Source organism: Schistocerca americana, chromosome 4 (assembly GCF_021461395.2).
Source record: "Schistocerca americana isolate TAMUIC-IGC-003095 chromosome 4, iqSchAmer2.1, whole genome shotgun sequence".
Lineage (NCBI taxonomy): Eukaryota > Metazoa > Arthropoda > Insecta > Orthoptera > Acrididae > Schistocerca > Schistocerca americana.
Window position 1 is genome coordinate 71,832,211 of NC_060122.1, and position 17,596 is coordinate 71,849,806.

At 46.2% G+C, this 17,596-nt stretch overlaps 1 protein-coding gene across 1 annotated transcript in view; it reads right to left on the reverse strand.

Moving 5' to 3' along the window:
- LOC124613266 (predicted GPI-anchored protein 58) overlaps window positions 1-17,596 on the reverse strand; it is a 158,968-nt gene that overhangs the window by 777 nt on the left and 140,595 nt on the right. The gene's annotated exons all lie outside the window — the stretch shown is intronic.

A 17,596-nucleotide genomic window follows, 5' to 3' on the forward strand; every position in this document is an offset into this window, starting at 1 on the left:
TCCTTGCTCCCTCCATCGGTAATGCTGGAATTCAATATGGTGTTGGTCCACCCTTAGCCTTGATGACAGCTTCCACTCTTGCAGGCATACGTTCAATGAAGTGCTGGAAGGTTTCTTGGGTAATGCCAGCCCATTCTTCACGGAGTGCTGCACTGAGGAGAGGTATAGGTGACGGTCGGTGAGGCCTGCCATGAATTCGGCGTTCCAAAGCATCTCAAAGGTGTTCTGTAGGATTCTGGTCGGGACTCTGCGCAGGCCACTCCATTACAGGGATGTTATTGTCGTGTAACCACGCCGCTACGGGCCATGCATTATGAACCGATGCTCGATCGTGTTCAAAGATGCAGCCGCATTCCCGAATTGCTCTTCAACAGTGGGAAGCACGAAGTTGCTTAAAACATCAATATAGGCGTGTGCTGTTGATAGTGGCACACAAAACAACAAGGGGTGAAAGCCCCCTCCATGAAAAACAAGACCACACCATAACACCACCGCCTCGGAATTTTACTGTTGCCACTACACACGCTGGCAGATGACGTCCATTGGGCATTTGCCATACCTACATCCTGCGATCTAGTAGGAGGTGACTTCCTGAGAAAGCTAAAGGTTGGTGAGAAAGTGATTAGAATGTAGGGTCGAAGCATGTCGCTCCTGATAGTACCTGAAACAGTACAAAAATAGCAAGTTTCTAGGAAACTCATGGATCTGGTAGCTGTTAATCGAAAAGGATTTAATAGATAACCGGAAAAAGTGTTACTTAATGAAAGAATTCACGTTTTGGGGCAGTTACAGAGTCAGACTGCAAAGAAAGTGGGAATGAATGGGAACAGCAGATTGCAAAAAGAATCTTAGAATAACAAAGTCAGTCCCAAATCCGGCAAAAATAAAGTGAAACGATATACGGCACAGCATGGCGAACGATAAAGTTAGATACGCAGATCAAAGGATAGTCGTGGGACGAAAAGTGACGAGCCATATTTAATTAAAAAAACTTTTTAGCACTTGTAAAGCATGAACTCTCAATACTGGCAGAATGTACATTGTGAAAATACACTCCTGGTAATGGAAAAAAGAACACATTGACACCGGTGTGTCAGACTCACCATACTTGCTCCGGACACTGCGAGAGGGCTGTACAAGCAATGATCACACGCACGGCACAGCGGACACACCAGGAACCGCGGTGTTGGCCGTCGAATGGCGCTAGCTGCGCAGCATTTGTGCACCGCCGCCGTCAGTGTCAGCCAGTTTGCCGTGGCATACGGAGCTCCATCGCAGTCTTTAACACTGGTAGCATGCCGCGACAGCGTGGACGTGAACCGTATGTGCAGTTGACGGACTTTGAGCGAGGGCGTATAGTGGGCATGCGGGAGGCCGGGTGGACGTACCGCCGAATTGCTCAACACGTGGGGCGTGAGGTCTCCACAGTACATCGATGTTGTCGCCAGTGGTCGGCGGAAGGTGCACGTGCCCGTCGACCTGGGACCGGACCGCAGCGACGCACGGATGCACGCCAAGACCGTAGGATCCTACGCAGTGCCGTAGGGGACCGCACCGCCACTTCCCAGCAAATTAGGGACACTGTTGCTCCTGAGGTATCGGCGAGGACCATTCGCAACCGTCTCCATGAAGCTGGGCTACGGTCCCGCACACCGTTAGGCCATTTTCCACTCACGCCCCAACATCGTGCAGACCGCCTCCAGTGGTGTCGCGACAGGCGTGAATGGAGGGACGAATGGAGACGTGTCGTCTTCAGCGATGAGAGTCGCTTCTGCCTTGGTGCCAATGATGGTCGTATGCGTGTTTGGCGCCGTGCAGGTGAGCGCCACAATCAGGACTGCATACGACCGAGGCACACAGGGCCAACACCCGGCATCATGGTGTGGGGAGCGATCTCCTACACTGGCCGTACACCACTGGTGATCGTCGAGGGGACACTGAATAGTGCACGGTACATCCATACCGTCATCGAACCCATCGTTCTACCATTCCTTGACCGGCAAGGGAACTTGCTGTTCCAACAGGACAATGCACGTCCGCATGTATCCCGTGCCACCCAACGTGCTCTAGAAGGTGTAAGTCAACTACCCTGGCCAGCAAGATCTCCGGATCAGTCCCCCATTGAGCATGTTTGGGACTGGATGAAGCGTCGTCTCACGCGGTCTGCACGTCCAGCACGAACGCTGGTCCAACTGAGGCGCCAGGTGGAAATGGCATGGCAAGCCGTTCCACAGGACTACATCCAGCATCTCTACGATCGTCTCCATGGGAGAATAGCAGGCTGCATTGCTGCGAAAGGTGGATATACACTGTACTAGTGCCGACATTGTGCATGCTCTGTTGCCTGTGTCTATGTGCCTGTGGTTCTGTCAGTGTGATCATGTGATGTATCTGACCCCAGGAATGTGTGAATAAAGTTTCCCCTTCCTGGGACAATGAATTCACGGTGTTCTTATTTCAATTTCCAGGAGTGTACATACGCGTAATATGCCTGTCACCGAAGGCTGTATTACTAGCGAAAATTGAATACATACTTGACAAGGACACAGTCGGTGAAGGTCACTGCCGATGGAACACACCTGTATTGCTCGTACCGAAAAAACAGCAGGCCAGTGATATAGTGAAATATAAATTCAAAACAGACCATAGAAAACAGAAAGAAATATCAGAGGGAGAAGCATTCCCCATTCCCGACATAAATCAAATATTGGACCAACTGGCGAAGCCAAGTATTTCTCCATTTGAGATTTGACCATTAAATACTATCAGATTTTATTGGTACCATCTTAAAGAGAAAATACAGCATTTAGTGCATATTATACCCGCTATGAGTATCAAAGAATGCCAACTGGGCGAATGAGCGCACCAAATACATTTTAGAGAAGAACGAATTTTGTTTTGGCATAATTGCAAGGTACGAAGCGTTTAGTGAAGTAAATGACATAATTTGGTACGGAAATTCTTTAAAGCAATGTAATGAGAAACAGTAAGTCTTGGACACATTAAGGGCACATTGGTGAATGTTACAAGCAGAGAAGTTGGAATTACTGAGAGCACATATAACAATTTTTGTACACAAAATACTGGATAAAGAGTCAGACAAGAGTAATGTCGGAATGTAAAATTCTCCGCCTCCAAAATCTGTGAAAGAACTGAAAATATGTATACCGCTTGCTTTGTATTACTGTCACGTTATTGCAAAGTTCGGTAAAATTGCGACTCCTTTACACAAACAGTTGAAGACCGAAGTGCTATACGAATTGAGAGATCAACAACAAGAAACCTTTTGGAATTTGAAAATTTGTGGTAAGGGCTTATAGGACCGAACTGCTGAGGTCATTGGTCCCTAAACTTGCTACTTAATCTAATTTAAACTGACTTACTATAACGGCAACACACACACCCATGCCCGAGGGAGGACTCGAACCTCCGACGGGGGGAGCCGCGCCGACCATGAAAAGGCGCCTCAGACGGTTCAACTAGCACGCGCGGCAGCAACCTTTAGAAGAAATGAAAGAGAGCTCAGTTAATGCTCCCGAACTGAATTATAAAAATTTTGAGAAACGGTTTACAGTTGCGATGTACGTCAGCGGGAAGGCGTTGTGACGAGTTCCAACACCGGAGAAGACAGGCGCATCTATCGCCTAAGCTGCATGGTCATTGAATATGGCTGAAAGAAAGTGTCCTGCAACTGAATCAGAGTGTTTAATATCGTATGGGCCACAAAGCAATTCAGGCTATATGTATATGAACCACATTTCACCATAGAAACAAATTAGAAGCCACTGGCATAGATTTTCAGTTTCAAGGATCCCCCGTCAAGGTTACTAAATTGGAGGCGGTAACTATCTATAAACCGAGAAGGCTCAATTCAAATGGACATGCATACAGACGGAAGTTGGCGGTACAGGCTATGAGTGATGGGACATGATACAGTGTGTAGGGAACATGAAGAACAGGACGAAGACACAGAGGAACTTAACACACAGGAATAAATTGAATCTATGATGGATATCCACGATAATCCGTTAGGGCGACATCAAGGGATGCACGGAACATTATACTGAATAAACAGTTACAGGCGACGTAAAGACACGGGAAGAGACGTAGGAGAACGCATTAAGAAGTGCGATAAATGCCAAATGAAAGAGGTCACGCGAATTAGGATGTAATTAGAGAGATAGTGACGACAGACTCGATAAAAATAACATAGATATTGTAGGTCCTTAGGTGCAACAGCTAATGAAAACCGATACATCTTGACATTCTAGGTGGAACCATGGCGTGTATCTCGGCTTCACCTGCGACGCCCGCAACCCGCAACGCATCTGTACTTAGCGGGTTACTGTCAGCTCAACCCCTGCGTTCAAGCTGGTATCCGGCCCATCCTCCAGGGGGCCTCCTGGTAACCAGGAAGAAGGCGCAGATGGCAGCAGCAGGGATCGCCCCAGACATACACCTTTTGCTGCATCCGCCACAACTTCGATAGCCAACAGGAAAAATGTAACCATCCTCCATGCGAGTATTTAGCACAGAACTGGCTAGACCCAGTCCCGTCTTCACCAGCCTCGGTAGTTGCCTTCGCCACACGGACTGCTGCGCTCTCGCGACCTGTGCTCCGAGCCTTAGTCTTCTGCGCCGCCCGAAGTCGTGCCGCTCGTGAGATACAACTCTGAATACGTACTTTGTTTTGGACATAAACTTTTCATTGGTGAAGAGACCGTAACCTACGCCCTCAAGAACCTATTTTCGTTTCGTTGAAGATCATTTGTTTGTGACGAACCTCTCTTTCATATTAGTAAGAACAACTTCTAGGGAACATTTATGTTCTTTTGTTGTACTACGTCAGAAACAGCAAACAGTTTTTTGTTCGAATTTTACTTGTTAAAAAAAGGTTAATTGAAACCGCTTGTGATTTTGCGAAACTATTCCGAGTAAAGAATACTTCAACTTGTTGGTGGTGGGAGAGACAGGCATTGACGTGTCGAAAATTCGGCAAAATAGCAGCAAATATTGGAGATAAAAGTTAAAATAAGTAACAATAAATGGGGAATACTTTTATGCAGCGTAACCATAAAGTAGGCGCAAGGAAAACTGTAAGAATTGCAAAGAAAGTTGGTAATGTATGGGACTCAAAAATTTATTTCGTGAAAGTGAAGTGAATGATGGAATAAACATATGTTTGCAGGAAAATTCTGTGATCAGAAGAGAGGCTGAGGTGGATCTAAATTTGATGGAGGTGAAATGCATGACGAATCCTAATAAGGCACTTGTCTGTAGCAACAATTATTGTGATGTAGGTGAAAGTAATGAAGATGATTTTGTATCGGAGAAATTAGGTGAAACTTTATGTGAAGACGGTGAAGCTGTACTCACAGCTGAATTTTGTGGTGTATCGACGGAAGTATGTGGTGGTATTTGCGAACGCAGCGTAGAAAGTTTCATCAGCTGGTGATGAATTTTATTATGTATGTGCGTAAGTGAGTAATTTATTGTTAAATGGGAGTAAAGGTGACGTCTTAGAGGCTGAAGTTGAGAAAGTTGAGACTACTGATTTATATACCTCGGTGGAAGGAGTTTGTGCATTTATTTTTGTTGGTGGAAGTGGACCTGTGGCTCTTAATGAAAGTATGGATTATGAGTAGATGAAAGTGAAAGTAATGAGTTACGTAGTGAACAGAAGGGAAAGTGTCAGAGAAATCTGAGAGGAGAAAAAATGTTACGGAGACAGATGTAGTTCCGAATTTAGCGGAATTCGAATGTACTGTGAATTCTGATGTGATGCGACGCAGTAAAGGCAATTTAAGTGGCGCATTGGAGGAGGTTGACGCTGTTATTGGTGGTGATTTCTATGTAATGACTGTTTTAAGTAATGAAACGAATGAGTTATCGGCGGACATGTGACGTTTGTAGTGATTCGGCGGAAATAGGTGACATTTTGTGTAAGGGAGACGAAGTTTTAAGTTGTGTGGTTAATTGTAAGAATGTTACAGTTGCTGATATCGTTACTTCAGAGGAAGAGAACAGTATACATCATGCTTAAAAAGAACAGTACGTTTCATGCTTACGAGAATGTGAAATGAAGGATTTGTACTGCAATTTAAAGCTAACAGATGATTCAGAAGTGGGTCAGGAGAATATAACAGTGGATAATCTGGAAAGTATTTGCTTATCAGATTATGTTATTATAGAATGGAACGGCAAGGAAGAATGTGACTTCTCTATAAATGATTGTAGATGGTGTGGTAAAATATTGAAGTGACTACTGCCTCACTGGCGGACATGGGAAAAGTATAAAGTAGCAAGAGGTCTCGACGGAAGGAAAAACGAAATCGGGCGAAGGAAGTGTTTAAGAAATTGTTTGATAGTGATAATCTGATTGAGAGTTGGTCTGATGTTATACTGTGTACAATAGGTATAGAGAGGAAAGGAAGGGCTGTTTCAAATGACAATTTCAGGGCACAATGTCTAGAGACGGATAAAATTAAAGATGTGCCGACTGTGAATGAAATGAACGATCTTGATGAAGAAAGAAAAGTGCGTGTCTCTCAAAACTAAAAATGGTGTTACAACAGAAGTCACAAATTTTGTCTGTAAACGTAAGAGTCCGTTGGTGAACGAGGAAAGAGGGCTCGAATTTGAGTAGTTGAAAAGCGGAAAAAAGTGAGATTCGAAAGATACTCACGTAGGCAAGCAAGATGTTACAAGAGACAACGGTGGCAGAGTTGCACCTTGAGACTGAGGAACGGGTTGTGTATAAGTGTGTATGTAGATGTGAATTTCATGTCTGGTTTATAAACATTTTGGGGGCTACTTCGAATTGGTGTGAAGGTTAAGCTTTGTGAATTTAAAATGTATGGAAGATGTATGTAGGCGCAACTTAGTGCAAAGAGTGAATCGACATTGGCCACATGACCCTTGGCGCGCCGAGGTCGGCAGGACATAATTACTTCCGTTATTTGCGAAAGAGATTAATAAATTACACTGTACAGAAATGTTGGGGCAAATTTCAAGGGGTTGTGACAATGTGTCACTTGTAGTGTTTTCGATGGATTTCTTGTGTAATATGGGTATTTTATTTGTAATTGTTGCTCGGAGAGAAAAATGGTGCTTGGACGTCATCGGACCTCATTAAAATTTTAATTGCTTGTGGGAGTAAAATATGGGGTCACGTGCAAAGCATAAACTTAGTTTTTTTTTCTTGGGGGGGGGGGGGATTATTACGGAGGTTTATTTATATATTGCGTGTTATTTTGGAAGGGTTTTGAATAGATTTACACTGATGAGCCAGAACATTATGACCACCGAATTGCTATCGATATAGACCCGTCCTGGCGATAGCAGCGTCACCTGACAGCTAGTCAGACATACGCACAATGCATGTAGTATCAGTGACCGTGCTCTCCGTTTGTGGAAGGGGGAAGACGCGCGATCTGAGTTTGAACGAGGGCAGATTGTGATGGCCCGGAGGCTAGGGTCGAGCATTTCGGAAACTGCACGACTAGTTGGGTGTTCGAGGAGTGGTGTGGTGATTGTCTTCAACACAGGGCGAAACCAAAGTCAAACCAAGTCCAGATGTCATGTTATTAGACGGCCACCGCTCGTTACAGACGTCGTAAAACAGGACAAGCGGCGGACTGTGGCGGAACTAACATCAGATTTTAATGCTGGAAGTATTACAAGTGTGTGTGAACACACAGTGCACCGAACACTCCTAACGATGGGTCTCTGCAGTCGACAACCCATACACGTGCCAACGTTACCATCGTGACATCGGCAACTGCAACTGAAATGAAAAGTGACCACCGACACTGGACATTTACGCAGTGGCAGAGCGTTACGTGGTCTGATGAACCCAGATCCCTTCTTCGTCAGGCCGATGGGAGGGCGCGAATCCGTCGTCCTATAGGGGAGCGGCTCATTGAGGCCTGTACGACGGGACAGAGACAAACGCGGCGGCTCCGTTATGCTCAGCACAATATTCACCCCGACAATCCACTTGTCCAGTGCAGCTGATACAAGGCACCATCACAGCCAAGGAGAATCGTACACTGGTAGCAGACCACGTACACCTCTTCAGGATGATCATGTTTCCCAGATGCAGTGGTATTTTCCAGAAAGATAACACGCCATCTCACAAGGCGAGGAGTGTGATAGAGTGGTTAGAGAAATACCGTGATGATTTCCAACTGATGTGCTGGCCCCCTAGCCTCATTCGAATGAGCTGTATTACCCGCAGCAGCCGATGAAATGAGCAGCTCGTTGGGGTCATCGTAATATATATTGTGTGGAATTCAATTGTTCACTGCTTTATGCTTATCGTCAATACCATCACTGCTGCTGCTGTTTTTGTTGTTGTTTTCACCATCAAGTATTGGTTTTCTAATGCTTCTATATTTCTTGTTGCTCTGGCTTTTTGAAATATTTTGTAAATCAATCAAATTCATTATTTCACAGAACATTTCCTTATCATTAAATAAACAATTTACATTTTTTTTCGCGGGTCTAAAGAGAATAAGATTCATTAACCCAGGCATCCTGTCAAACTGCGTATCACCAATCTGTATTGTGTCATCAATTACATTTGTAGGCTGCGTACCCAGCATGTACTGCCTTCACCTGCTGGCGCCGAATATTCAATTTTACCTGGCCAGGGGTATGACGGATAATGAATTCGTAAATGGTAACACCGTCATTTCCTGTGGCTTTGTTTCTGCTGAGAGTTGCCTGAGAGATTCAGAAACCGGTTTAAGGATCTCTCTCAGTGTTTGCTCTCGACCCATATGCTCCCACTTTAGCAACAGTAATTTGTCTCGAAAGCCTTTCAGCGCCTGAATGACTTTCTGCTTCGTTGTCACCTCGGTATGTACTAATCGGATGTCTCTGCAACGTGGGTCTTTATATGTCCACTCTTCTTCCTCTTATTATGTAACTGCTGCCTCCTCAATAACAAAGGCCTCTACATCTATTTTCCCCTCGATAGTCCTGCCTTTTCAGTTACGTTGGTTACTTTCTTACCGGTTTCAGTAACTAACTCATTTAATGCGTTTATAATCTTCAGAAGAGTCTGGTAATACGTTTCTAGCTCCCTGCCCATACCTCGAACATTATACACAATAGTCGTAATTTTCGCACCCATGTAAAATCGAATGTGCTGTCTATCTGCAACCATTCTCTCGGGTATGTCCATGGTGCAGGATATACTGATGTACTCACCTCTCTTACCAAGCTACACTTACCAGGCTATACCTATATACAGAAACTTTTGAGAGTTTCGTATATACCTACCATCAATCAGTTTTCTAGTTTTATCAATAACAAGAAACTCATACCGTGAATGATGCCAGCAATAGGCATGTATCTGTACAAAATCATTGAACGACATGTCAGTTCCTACATGTGCTTGGTAAATGTGTTTTATATTCAGATTGTCTTGTTTGAATGCTATAATGAGGTTTGTATTATACCTAACCAACTTCTTCAGCATTCTGGAGTATGTCTACTTAGATAAAATACATTAGCGTCCATATGACGACCGAAATAGAAATATTTTCAAATTCGGTCTTGGTTTTCCATAGCAGCGTCATCAAATATGAACACAGTGTTTGGCTTTACTTTTTCGGGTGAAGGGATATAACTGCTTTCACTGAACGTCGTGTATGTAACACCTTTTACACTCCACATTTTCTCCTGTAATGTCTTATACTTGGGTTGGGAAAGTGTTTATTCTTCTTCTTCTTCTTCTTCTTCTTCTTCTTCTCCTTCTTCAGGTATTCTTTTACACCTTCACAGCACCAATCACCAACAACAAAGTACTTGTGGCGAAGATGTTTCACCCACACTGCCACAATATCGACAACATCAGGTACTGACAAGTAGTGGTCATATACAGAAAGACACATTTGTAAGGATCGTAATAGTATGTGTAGCCGCTGTCACAGAAAATTCAGCTATATATCTGCTCCTGCATGATTATAGGTACAGCATTGAAAATAACGATATTAATAAGTTTAATACTGGGCGGTTAGAATTAAACATCCCCAATTTAATACGTTATAACAAAGAAACTATTTACCGTATGAGTACCATACTTGGTAGGATTAAAGTCAAGAACATGGGGAAGAGAAATAATGCAGAATCAATGCAATTGAATCACTTTTAATGTGCTGCTATATTACATCATACCATTACATACAGGTTCCATTACTGCTACAAATAGTGCCCATCAGTGTCCAGAAGAGTCTGAAAGCGCTGGATTGCATTCTACACAGCAGAACGAAGCATTTCCATAGGTATGCTAGCTATCTCTCTTGAAATGCCGTGCTTCAGATTAGCACATTTGTGAATGTTCCCCTGGCAAATCCTGTCCTTCTGGTAGCCCCAATAACAGAAATCATGGGGAGTGCGATCAGGTGATCGTGCCGGCTAAGCGTTTGGAAACGATCGACTAATAATTCGATCGTTATCAAATGTGTTTTAGAGAAGCAGGTGAACTTCACTAGCGATGTGTCTCTCCTGTATGACGAGTATGACTTGCTGGTGAAACATATCGCAGTATCGCTGGCCAGTCGCAATGCACATCTTTGGTCACTGAGCACCAACCTGTTCAAAAAAGAAAGGGTCAAAGATGACCGTAGCACTGAAGCCACACCATATGGTGACACGTTCACCATACAGAGGAACTTCATGCACAGTGACTGGAGGTGTTGATCCTCACACTTGGCAATTCCGTATGTTCACCTCGCCCATCAGAGAAAAATGAGCTTCGTCTGTCCATAGTATGGTCCAGGGCCAGTCCTCGTCAGCTTCAGTCCTTTCGAGAAAGTGGAGAGCGAAGTCAATACGTCGTTGTGTGTCTTGCGGTGCAAGCTGCTGTACGATATGGATCTTGTACGTATACCATTTGAGAATGAGTCGAAGCACCTTCTGTACAGTGGACCACTGGATGTTCAACTGTCGTGACACTGCACACGCACTGCCTGACGATTGGGAATTGCGCACAACGTTATCTGCCACAGCACCAGCGATTTCATCAACCACCTGTAGTTCAATCGGTTATCAGCGTCTTCCTGGAGTGACGCCCAGTTCTCAAATTGATACCAATTTCTTCATCATGCTCCGCAAAGCAGATGGAGAAAGAATAACTTTCCGTAATTCTTTCAGCCGGTGATGAACTGCTGTGCAACTGCAGCATTACAGTTGTTTTGATAATAGTGCTTTACCAATAATGCTCTGCTTCTTTTGTCCAAGCTCATGTTGACACATCAAGAAGTGCAGTGGAACTGGTCTGGTGTGTGATGCTACGAATCACGATTACTGATCACAGGACCTGGTGGCCATAGTTGAAATAGGACTGTGGTGCTGTTACGCATGGAAATCATGCATCCTACACTCTGGACATTAATTATACCAAGATTGGTACTCATGCAGTAATTAGATCCTGTGTTCTAACGTGATAAATAGGAAAAGTGTAATTATAACCAACCAGTACATGCACTCTAATGAGAGAGTTATTAAATAGAACACAAACGCAGTTTGAGATTAGATGTATACATTATTTATATAAATGTCATATATTGGATGCAGTATTTTTAAAAAAATCATCAGACTATTTCTTATTTGAACCTGCACAATATTTCCCAAATAAATCATTTTGATATACAATGTATTCCGCGGTTCCAGAATGAGATTTTCACTCTGCAGCGGAGTGTGCGCTGATATGAAACATCCTGGCAGAATAAAACTGTGTGCCCTACAGAGACTCGAACTCGGGACCTTTGCCTTTTGCGGGCAAGTGCTCTACCATCTGAGCTACCGAAGCACAACTCACCCCCGCTACTCACAGCCTTACTTCTACCAGTATCTCGTCTCCTACCTTCCAAACTTCACAAAAGCTCTCCTGCGAACCTGCAGAACTAGCAGTCCTGAAAGAAAGGATATAGCGGAGACATGGCTTAGCCACAGCCTGGGGAATGTTTCCAGAATGAGGTATTCACTCTGCAGCGGAGTGTGCGCTGATATGAAACTTCCCGGCAGATTAAAACTGTGTGCCCGCCCGAGACTTGTACTCGGGACCTATGCCTTTCGCGGGCAATTGCCCTACCACCTGAGCTACCGAAGCACGACTAACGCCCGGTACTCACAGCCTTACTTCTGCCAGTATCTCGTCTCCTACCTTCCAAACTTTACAGAAGCTCACCTGCGAATCTACAGAACTAGCTTTCCTGATATAAAGGATAAAGCGGAGACATGGCTTAGCCACAGCCTGGGGGATGCTTCCAGATTGGGGTATTCCCTCTACAGCGGAGTGTGCCCTGAAATGAAACATCATGGCAGATTTAAACTGTGTGCCCGCCAGAGACTCGAACTCGGGACCTTTGCATTTCGCGGGCAATTGCTTTATAATCTGAGCTACCGAAGCACGACTCATGCCCGGTTCTCACAGCCTTACTTCTACCAGTATCTCGTCTCGTACCTTCCAAACTTCACAGAAGCTCTCCTGCGAGCCTGCAGAACTAGCACTCCTGAAAGAAAGGATATAGCGGAGACATGGCTTAGCCACAGCCTGGGGGACTTTTCCAGAATGAGGTATTCACTCTGCAGCGGAGTGTGCGCTGATATGAAACATCCTGGAAGATAAAAATTGTGTGCCCGACCGAAACTCGAACTCGGGAATTTTGCGTTTCGCGGGCAAGTGCTCTACCATCTGAGCTACCGAAGAACGACTCACGCCCGGTACTCACAGCCTTACTTCTGCCAGTATCTCGTCTCCTACCTTCCAAACTTCACAGAAGCTCTCCTGCGAACCTGCAGAACTAGCACTCCTGAAACAAAGGATATAGCAGAGACATGGCTTAGCCACAGCCTTAGGGATGTTCCCAGAATGTGGTATTCACTCTGCAGCGGAGTGTGCGCTGATATGAAACTTCCTGGCAGACTAAAACTGTGTGCCCGACCGAGACTCGAATTTGGGACCTTTGCCTTTCGCAGGAAACTGCTCTACCATCTGAGCTACCGAAGCACGACTCACGCCCGGTACTCACAGCCTTACTTGTGCCAGTATCTCGCCTCCCACATTCCAAACTTTACAGAAGCTCTACCGCGAACCTGCAGAACTAGGACTCCTGAAAGAAAGGATGTAGCGGAGACATAGCTTAGCCACAGCCTGGAGGGTGTTTCCAGAATGAGGTATTCACTCTGCAGCGGAGTGTGCGCTGATATGAATCTTCCTGGCAGATTAAAACTGTGTGCCCGACCAAGACTCGGACTCTGGACCTTTGCCTTTCGCAGGCAAGTGCTCAACCATCTGAGCTACGGAAGCACGACTCTCGCCCGGTACTCACAGCCTTACTTCTGCCAGTATCTCGTCTCCTACCTTACCAACTTTACAGAAGCTCTCCTGCGAACCTGCAGAACTAGCACTCCTGAAAGAAAGGATATAGCGGAGACATGGCTTTGCCACAGTCTGGGGGATTCTTCCAGAGTAAAGTATTAACACTGCACCGGAGTGTGCACTGATATGTAACTTCCTGAAAGATTAAAACTGTGTGCCCGACGGAGACTCGAACGCGAGACATTTGCCTTTCGCGGGCAAGTGCCCTACCATCTGAGCTACCGAAGCACGACTAGCGCCCGGTCCTCACAGCCTTACTTCTGCCAGTGTCTCGTCTCCTACCTTCCAAACTTTACAGAAGTTCTCCTGCGAACCTGCAGAACTAGCAATCCTGAATGAAAGGATATAGCGGAGACATGGCTTAGCCGCAGCCTGGGGGGCCATTTCCAGAATGAGGTATTCACTCTGCAGCGGAGTGTGCGCTGATATGAAACATCCTGGCAGATAAAAACTGTGTGCCCGCCAGAGACTCGTACTCGGGACATTTGCATTTCGCAGGCAATTGCTCTATCATCTGAGCTACCGAAGCATGCCTCACCCTCGGTACTCACAGCCTTAGTTTTACCAGTATCTCGTCTCGTACCATCCATGCTTCACAGAAGCTATCCTGCGAACCGTGCAGATCTGGCACTCCTGGAGGAAAGGATATTACGGGGACATGGCTTAGCCACAGCCTGGGGGATGTTTCCAGAATTAGTTTTTCAATCTGCAGCGGAGTGTTCGCTGATATGAAACTTCCTGGGAGATTAAAACTGTGTGCCCGCCAGAGTCTTAAACTCGGGACCTTTGCACTTCGCGGGCAAGTACTCTTCCATCTGTGCTACGGAAGCACGACTTACGCCCGGTTCTCACAGCCTTACTTCTGCCAGTATCTTGTCTCCCACATTCTAATCTTTCCAGAGGCTCTCCTGCGAACCTGCAGAACTAGCAGTTCTGAAAGAAAGCATATAGCGGAGACATGGCTTAGCCACAGTCTGGGGGATGTTTCCAGAATGAGGTATTCACTCTGCAGCGAAGTGTGCGCTGATATGAAACTTCCTGGCAGATTAAAACTGTGTGCGCTGTCGAGACTGTAACTCGGGGCCTTTGCCTTTCGCGGGCAAGTGCTCTACCATCTGAGCTACCGAAGCACGACTAACTCACGGTACTCACAGCCTTACTTCTACCAGTAACTCGTCTACTACCTTCCAAACTTTATAGAAGCACTCCTGCGAACCTGCAGAACTGGCACTCCTGAAAGAAAGGATATAGCGGAGACATGGCTTAGCCACAGCTTGGGGGCTGTTTCCAGAATGAGGTATTCACTCTGCAGCGGAGTGTGCGCTGATATGAAACTTCCTGGTAGATTAAAACTGTGTGCCCTACAGAGACTCGAACTCGGGACCTTTGCCTTTTTCGGGCAAGTGCTCTACTATCTGACCTACCGAAGCACGACTCACGCCCGGCTCTCACAGCCTTACTTCTGCCAGAATCTCGTCTCCTACCTACCAAACTTTACAGAAGCACTCCTGCGAACCTGCAGAACTGGCACTCCTGAAAGAAAAGATATAGCGGAGACATGTCTTAGCCACATCTTGGGGAATGCTTCCAGAATGAGGTATTCCCTCTGTAGCGGAGTGTGCGCTGATATGAAACATCCTGGCATATTAAAAGTGTGTGCCCGCCAGAGTCTTGAACTCGGGACCTTTGCATTTCTCTGGAAATTGCTCTAACATCTGAGCTACCGAAGCATTACTCACGCCCGGTAGTCACAGATTTATTTGTGCCAGTATCTCGTCTCCTACCTTCCAAACTTAACAGAAGCTCCCCTGCCAACCTGAGGAAATAGCACTCCTCAAGGAAAGTATATAGCGGAGACGGTTTAGCCACAGCCTGGTGAATGTTTCCAGATTGAGGTATTCACTCTGCAGCAGAGTGTGCGCTGATATGAAACTTCCTGGCACATTAAAACTGTGTGCCCAACCAAGATTCGAATTCGGGACCTATGCCTTTCGCGGGCAAGTGCTCTACCAACTGAGCAACCGTTGCACGACTCACGCCCCGTATTCACAGCCTTACTTCTGCCAGTATCTCGTCTCCTACCTTCCAAATTTTACAGAAGTTCTCCTGTGAACCTGCAGAACTAGCACTCCTGAGAGAAATTATATAGTGGAGACATGGCTTAGCCACAGCCTGGGGGACTTTTCCAGAATGAGGTATTCACGCTGCAGCGGAGTGTGCGCTGAGATGAAACTTCCTGGCAGATTAAAACTGTGTGCCCGACCGAGACCTGAACTCGGGTCCTTTGCGTTTTGCGGGCAAGTTCTCTACCATCTGAGCTACCGAAGCACGACTCACGGCCGGCACTCACGGCCTTACTTCTGCCAGTATCTCGTCTTCCACCTTCCAAAATTTACAGAAGCTCTACTGCGAACTTGCAGAACTAGCACTCCTGAAAGAAAGGATAAAGCGAAGACAGGGCCTTAGCCACAGCCTGGGGGGTGTTTCCTGAATGAGGTATTCACTCTGCAGCGGAGTGTGCGCTGATATGAAACTTCCTGGCAGATGAAAACTGTGTGTCCGACCGAGACTCGAAATCGGGACTATTGCTTTTCGCGGGCAAGTGCTCTACCGTCTGAGCCACCGAAGCACGAATCACTCCCGGTACTCACAGCGTTAATTCTGTTAGTTACTCGTCTCCTACGTTCCAAACTTTACAGAAGCTGTCCTGCGATTCTGCAGAACTGACACTCCTGAAAGGAAGGAGATAGCGGAGACTTGGCTTAGCTACAGCCTGGGGGATGTTTCCAGAATGAGGTATTCATGCTGTAGCGGAGTGTGCGCTGATGTGAAACTTCCTGGCAGATTAAAACTGTGTGCCCAACCGAGACTCGAATTCGGGAACTTTGCATTTCGCGGGCAATTGCTCTATCATCTGAGCTACCGAAGGACGGCTCACGCCCTGTTCTCACAGCCATAATTCTACAAGTATCTGGTCTCGTACCTTCCAAACTTCGCAGATTCTCTCCTGCGAACCTGCAGAGCTAGCACTCCTGAAAGAAACGATATAGCGAAGACATGGGTTAGCCACAGTCTGGATGATGTTTCCAGAAAGAGGTATTCCCTCTTCAGCAGAGTGTGTGAGGATATGAAACTTCCTGGCAGATTAAAACTGTGTGCTCGACCGAGACACGAATCCGGAAACTTTGCCTTTTGCGGGGAAGTGCCCTACCATCTGAGCTACCGAAGTACGACTCACGCCCGGTACTCACAGCCTTACTTGTGTCAGTATATCGTCGCCTACCTTCCAAACTTTACAGAAGCTCCCCTGCGAACCTGCTGATCTGGCACACCTGAAAGAAAGGATATAGCGGACACGTGGCTTAGCAACAGCCTGGGAGATGTTTCAAGAATGTGGCATTCACTCTGCAGCGAAGTGTGCGCTGTAATGAAAATTCCTGGCAGATTAAAACTGTGTGACCGACCGAGACTCGAACTCGGTACCTTTGCATTTTGCGGGCGAGTTATCTACTGTCTGAGCAACGGAAACACGACTCACGCCCGGTACTCACAGCCTTACTTCTGCCAGTATCTCGTCTCCTACCTTCCAAATTTTACAGAAGCTCTCCTGTGAACCTGCAGATCTAACAGTCCTGAAAGAAAGGATATAGCGGAGACATGGCTTAGCCGAAGCCTGGGGGACTTTTCCAGAATGAGGTATTCACTCTGTAGCGGAGTGTGCGCTGATATGAAACTTCCTGGCAGATTAAAACTGTGTGCCCGACCGAGACTTGAACTCGGGATCTTTGCCTTTTGCAGGCACGTTCTCTACCATCTGAGCTACCGAAGCACGACTCACGCCTGGCACTCACGGCCTTACTTCTGTCAGTATCTCGTCTTCCACCTACCAAACTTTACAGAAGCTCTCCTGCGAACCTGCAGAACTAGCACTCCTGAAAGAATGGATAAAGCGGAGACAGGGGCTTAGCCACAGCCTGCGGGGTGTTTCCTGATAGAGGTATTCACTCTGCAGCGGAGTGTGCGCTGATATGAAACTTCCTGGCAGATCAAAACTGTGCGCCCGACCGAGACTCGAAATCGGGACTTTTGCTTTTGGCGGGCAAGTGCTCTACCATCCGAGCCACCGAAGCACAAATCACGCCCGGTACTCACAGCGTTAATTCTGTTAGTGACTCGTCTAATACGTTCCAAACTTTACAGAAG